This window comes from Oncorhynchus tshawytscha, linkage group LG20 (assembly GCF_018296145.1).
Source record: "Oncorhynchus tshawytscha isolate Ot180627B linkage group LG20, Otsh_v2.0, whole genome shotgun sequence".
NCBI lineage: Eukaryota > Metazoa > Chordata > Actinopteri > Salmoniformes > Salmonidae > Oncorhynchus > Oncorhynchus tshawytscha.
Window position 1 is genome coordinate 39,964,977 of NC_056448.1, and position 6,564 is coordinate 39,971,540.

At 43.1% G+C, this 6,564-nt stretch overlaps 1 non-coding gene across 1 annotated transcript; it reads right to left on the reverse strand.

The window, feature by feature from the left end:
- Positions 1-6,143: 6,143 nt before the first annotated feature.
- trnaa-agc lies at positions 6,144-6,216 on the reverse strand. The gene has a single exon. It is a non-coding gene; the product is annotated as a tRNA-Ala (tRNA).
- Between the last annotated feature and the right edge of the window lie 348 nt (positions 6,217-6,564).

Consider the following 6,564-nt stretch of genomic DNA (forward strand, 5'->3'; position numbering starts at 1 on the left):
CCATAGCAAACCAGCTTGGTATGGTGTGTACCAATGAATACAACCCTGAAACAAACTGTGCTGCCTCGTATTTTCTTTCCACATTGTAATTTTCAGTCTAGTTCCAGCAACTACACTCCGTGTACAAAACATTAAGAACACCTTCCTAATACTGTTTTTGCACCCCCCCGGCCTCTACAAGATGTCGAATGCGTTCCCCAGGGATGCTGGCCCACGCAAACCCAGCAGCGTTGCAGTTCTTAGCACAAACCGATATGCCTAGCACCTACTACCATACCCCGTTCAAAGGCATTTAAATATTTTGTCTTGCACATTCACCCTCTGAATGGTACACATACAGAATCCAAGACACAAATGCCTCTAGGCTTAAGTGCCTTTGAACGGGGTATGGTAGTAGGTGCTAGGCACATCGGTTTGTGCCAAGAACTGCAACGCTGCTGGGTTTTTGGGGGGGGGTGCAAGGCAGTATTAGGAAGGTGTTCTTAATGTTTTGTACACTGAGAGTAGTTGCTGGAACTGGACAGTTCAGTTCAGGGTTGTATTCATTGGTACACACCATACCAAGCTGTTTTGCTATGGAAAACTACAGCAAGAGGTTCTTATTAGACATGTTAAGGGAGTTCCTCCCTGTTTCGGTCCATTTTCTTTATGACCCATGTCTGCAAGATACTGTGAAAAAGGTAATAATATCCCTTTGGCATCTCTGTGACAAGTTGGTCCACTGCTCTGTGATCTAAGAGGTTTTAGCCCATAGAATTGGAGATTAGTTATTTAATAGGATATCTGTTTTTAGCCAGAGGGAAGATTTCATTGGGTCCTGTCCAGCATCAATACACCAATCGGATGCATCTGACCTCACTTGCTAACGTTAGTGTACCGGAGATGTACTCTAATAGGCCAGAATCACCGGGTACAATGTCACACGCAGCTGCTCAAGTACAAACAGATTTGGTTACCCAATGGGAAAGGGTAATATAACATTGTTCAGGACATCATTCATGTTTTCATGATTTGCTCTGGAAAAGTTTTTCTGATATGGATATCAAAGATGAAATCTGAAACGTGTGTCTTGATGAGAGCCTAATGAGGTCTACAGTCTTGTCAGGTTATGGAAATTGTTACACGTGTGTACGTTGGAGCGCACAAGCCAACACAGGGCTCTTCAAGGCTTTGATGTACAGAGGGGAACACTGATTGTCTTCAGTGTCAGGGCATGATTGGAACATTCCCTCTCAATGTCTGTGTGCCAAAGGGCACTCTGTTCCCTATATAGTGCACTACTTTTGCCCAAGGCCTATAGAGAATAAGCTGCCTTTTGGGACGCAATCTAGATTTTTAAGCAAATGGAATGTTGACTTTGGAATATGGCGGAATCGCTAGCTGGCAGAATACAGCGGGGCGGCCTGTCTTTACAGGTATACGGGATTCAGCGAATTTCCACCCTGTTCAATTACGGACAGCATCCTTGTCATTAATGCAGCTGGCATGCAACGGAATGCTTTCATCAGTGTTAATGGATGGTTACCCAATGCAACAACACATCTTAGTGATGTATTTTTCAGATATATTGAAACATTGCATTCCATTACATAGAGTTAATCTATGCTACCAGAGACAAAAAGCCTGTATCTCTTTGGATAATGACCCATATATACAGTATAAGATATGGGGGGTGGCAAAATCACAAAGGTCATGGCTTTGCTCTTTTCTCGTTGCCAGAGGAATATGGAAGTCCTATTAAATCAGTTTTATTTTTAAGGTAGGCTGTGCAGTAGGCCTATTTCAAGGTTTCATGGGTGAAAATGAATGAAAATAAAGACTTTGTTGACAATGGACATTGGAAAAGCTTCATGCAGCTCGTGCCGGCAGGCAAAGCAATTTTTCCTATGCTTACCAAGACAGTGATTTGAAGAATAGGGGTTGGCAGATAAATTACATGTGACAATCAAACCTACTTGAAGGTAATGGGGCTCACGGTTGACCCTAGTGACTAGTTTCCACATCGAATACTGGATTGTATCACGGGTGACCTGGCTGGTAACTATAGCTATCCTTAATTGGTTCATGTGGTTTATAGGTTAAAGTTGAGGAAATGTAAGGTAGCAACATTACCTGTATTTTCTATCACCATTGCTGTGGTGTGAATAAAGTAAATGATATATTGGGGAACAATCTGAATAAGACCCTATGACTTTAAAGGTTTATGATATTCCTCCCTGACATAGACTAGACAGTTTTCACTTTGTATCGATCCAAAAAGGGTCTTCATCACTTGCTGCGCCGAGTGGTGCAGTGGTCTAAGGCCCTGCATTTAAGTGCTTGTGGTGTCACAACAGAAACCCTGGTTCAAATCTAAGCTGTATCACAACTGGCCGTGATTGGAAGTCCAATAGGGCGGCGCCCAGTGTCCGCCTGGTTTGGCCCGTGTAAGCCGTCATTGTAAATAAGAATTTGTTCTTAACTGCCGAAGAAAAACGTGTGCTGCTTCAATAGCAACCATCCCAGGTACGAGCCCCATAGCCTAAACTTTAAGATATTTCTGAGAGAGTGCTACATCAAAATGCTCTTGAAACTACACGGGCTGAAACGACACTGAAAATACCCAAGTTATATGGAGCACAGTTAGTGCATGTCATCATCGTCATTATCATGGTCTAGGCCTGTGCACGTTGATAGACAGTGGACACCCAGAAGTGTATAGAAAAAAATAATAGCCTACAAATGAAACAGAGTGTACAGAGGAGAACTCCCACCTTGCCCTGCAGGCATATGGTTGGCTGTTGGGGGGGGGGTGTGGCAGCTGTGTCGAGGACGCCAACTCGAAAAAGATAGTGTCTCGGGTGTCCTCGCATGCCCGAGATGCCGGCTAAATTCCCCCTGCACCAATTAGGGTAACAGGTATGTGGTAATAGGTCATTTGGGTTAAAGGTAAGAGGTAAGAGGCAATCTGGGTAAAAGGTAATCTTGGTGTAACGGATGTGAAACGGCTAGCTTAGTTAGCGGTGCGCGCTAAATAGCGTTTCAATCAGTGACGTCACTTGCTCTGAGACCTTGAAGTAGTAGTTTGGCTTTTGTGGAGCGATGGGTAACGATGCTTCGTGGGTGTCAGTTGTTGATGTGTGCAGAGGGTCCCTGGTTCGTGCCCGGGTATGGGCGAGGGGACGGTCTAAATTTATACTGTTACATTGGTAAGAGGCAAAAGGTAATCTGGGTAAGAGGCAAAAGGTAATCTGGGTAAGAGGCAAAAGGTAATCTGGGTAAGAGGTAAAAGGTCATCTGGGTAAGAGGCAAAAGGTAATCTGGGTAAGAGGCAAAAGGTAATCTGGGTAAGAGGCAAAAGGTAATCTGGGTAAGAGGCAAAAGGTAATCTGGGTAAGAGGCAAAAGGTAATCTGGGTAAGAGGCAAAAGGTCATCTGGGTAAGAGGCAAAAGGTAATCTGGGTAAGAGGCAAAAGGTCAGGTAATCTGGGTAAGAGGCAAAAGGTAATCTGGGTAAGAGGCAAAAGGTAATCTGGGTAAGAGGCAAAAGGTAATCTGGGTAAGAGGCAAAAGGTAATCTGGGTAAGAGGCAAAAGGTCATCTGGGTAAGAGGCAAAAGGTCATCTGGGTAAGAGGTAATCTGGGTAAGAGGTAAAAGGTAATCTGGGTAAGAGGCAAAAGGTAATCTGGGTAAGAGGTAAAAGGTCATCTGGGTAAGAGGTAAAAGGTCATCTGGGTAAGAGGTAAAAGGTCATCTGGGTAAGAGGTAAAAGGTCATCTGGGTAAGAGGTAAACGGTCCCACTGCTTTCTATGCCCTTCTTATTCCTGTGTGTGTGTGTGCATACATATATGTGTGCGTGCATTTGTATGTTTATGTGACACATTTGTATCCAGGCAGCGTGCACCCATGTGTGATGACATCCCGGATCAGCTGGGAAAGGCTGTGGAGAGCTGCTTACTGCGGTGGCCCCACAAAATGAAGGGATTGATCATTCTGACAACTGCACTGACACCATGCTAAACATTCCAATGTCAGCCAAGTCAACAACACAAAGGGACAGTCATTGGTATGAGTGTCTGTCTGCATTAACAGCCTATAGGCCTACAACAACTACATTTGGTTTTTTGTCCTTACAACTTTTATTAATGCAATATACAACAATTATGTAACACATATAAAAATTGGAGCTCATTGATCATGGATTAATCAATTCTTAATTGTATGCTGGGTTTCCTGCAAGGAGAGGGAATGAAGTGTAATGTAATGCCTAATACACTGCCACGTTTTGCATTGACCAGCCAGTCAGTGGTGTAGTGGAGGGTATATGCTGTATACCCACTTTATTTTTTTGTGGTCATTGCGTATACTCACTTCTTAATCCCCATGATGCTTATCAAAGTAGTATAGTGGAGGTATACACCGTATAAAGTAATAAGGCTGATGGAACAGATCAGAATGTTTAGCTTAAAATGTTGATAAACTAATATTTCTTCATGTTTTAAGTGCAGCAATGTGCACATGGTGGAAGGCCTACACGCAAACGTTCCAATTTGCAATTTGCTGGAATACACCATTCTAAAATGTGCACTGCACATGCAAGCTGTTTCATGGACAGAGATGGAAATATCAGTTCAAAATTTTGAAAGAGGGGAGATTTAAAGATGCAACAACTTTCATGGGTTGCTAATGTGGCTAGGGAAATGCCTTTGACTGCTAGACAATGAAATGAAGTTGAAAGAAAACCCTTAGAAGAGGAGAACGCATATGAAGAAGTCTTTATAAAATAACTGCCTTCACGTTTCTATGGGGGGATTTTGGCTATAGGCTACTTTGAAGCAAGGTAAGACCTGCCTCATAATAGGAGGTAAATCAAATCAAATCAAATGTATTTATATAGCCCTTCGTACATCAGCTGATATCTCAAAGTGCTGTACAGAAACCCAGCCTAAAACCCCAAACAGCAAGCAATGCAGGTGTAGAAGCACGGTGGCTAGGAAAAACTCCCTAGAAAGGCCAAAACCTAGGAAGAAACCTAGAGAGGAACCAGGCTATGTGGGGTGGCCAGTCCTCTTCTGGCTGTGCCGGGTGGAGATTATAACAGAACATGGCCAAGATGTTCAAATGTTCATAAATGACCAGTATGGTTGAATAATAATAAGGCAGAACAGTTGAAACTGGAGCAGCAGCACGGTCAGGTGGACTAAAGGTAAAATGTCCAGGTTTCAAACAATTAAGGAACAGGAAACATATAGCAATGCTAATGATAACTAACTGTCTTCTGGTAGAAGGCTTTCCCTAAAACCGCCAATGAAATGTTAACTAGCTACAAAGCTACAAAGTAGCCTATGCCCACCTGGAAAAAATATATAATGATTATTTTCCTCAATCTAGTGGCCACTCCCTCATGTGCACACTGCTAACCAAATAACAGTGGTAGGTGTTTGTACAGTTGAATCTACAATCCAAAATCAAAACGTGATCGATTTTTTTTTCCCAGTCTTCAAAAGTCTTCTCCTGATGTGGTTTAAGCATTGTGGACATAGAACATCCAATTTGGCTGTTTTTCTATATAAAAAAAAAAGAAGTGAGATTGAGAGTGAAAACATGGGAAAAAATTAGCAAAATCTGAAACCTGTGAATTTTTGACTCCTTTAACAGCCTCATTTATCTGTTTCAATAGTAGGACTACTATTAGCCTACTTGCACAGTACAACTGGGGTTGGCCTGACTGTCAAAGACCAATATGGGATTCATCATTTTTAGATCATTCAGAGTGTATGTCACTGTTTGTCATATAATTTTTCACACAGGGCGCCTTTCCTTCACCGGCGGGCGTTTTGATATTTTGGGGCAAAATTAGACTATACTCACTTTTCCGGGCACCACTACACTACTGGGTGCAGTGGGACCTCTTACCCAGATTGGTGCAGGGGAAATCTACCCGTCATCTCAGGCATGCAAGGACACCCGATACGTTCTCTGTTTACAGTTGACTGCCTCGATACATCTGCCACAAACACAAAGATCTGCTTCCCTGTTTGTGTGATATCAACACACACAATGAGACACACGGCTGATCTGTGAATGAGTGAATGAGGGATCTTTTGTCCAGGTTGCAGTGTATGAGTGTATGGAGAATGTGTGTGACAAAATAATGTACCTTGGAGAATACGGGCATCGATCCCGCTACCTCTCGCATGCTAAGCGAGCGCTCTACCATTTGAGCTAATTCCCCAGCTGTTAGAAGTGGCCACACGGAGTATTGTAGAAGCTTCCGCCGTGGCCACAGGATCCTCTTGGCTTACTTGGTAACTTACTCGCTAGCAGTTGCTGAGCCATCATGACTCGTAACAGCTGTCATTTCTGGCAAGTTGGGCTGGTTAGCTCAGTTGGTCAGAGTGTGGTGCCATCAATGCCAAGGTTGCAGGTTCAATCCCTGTACTTGCGATAAGTTGTTTTTTGAGTGCTTATGCTCTGTACCATTTGCAGATGTGGTGTGTGCTTGAGAGGGAGAGAGAGATACCTTGCTATACACAGTGGACTATGTATCCAAACCCTTCCATAAATAATATAAATAATGCAA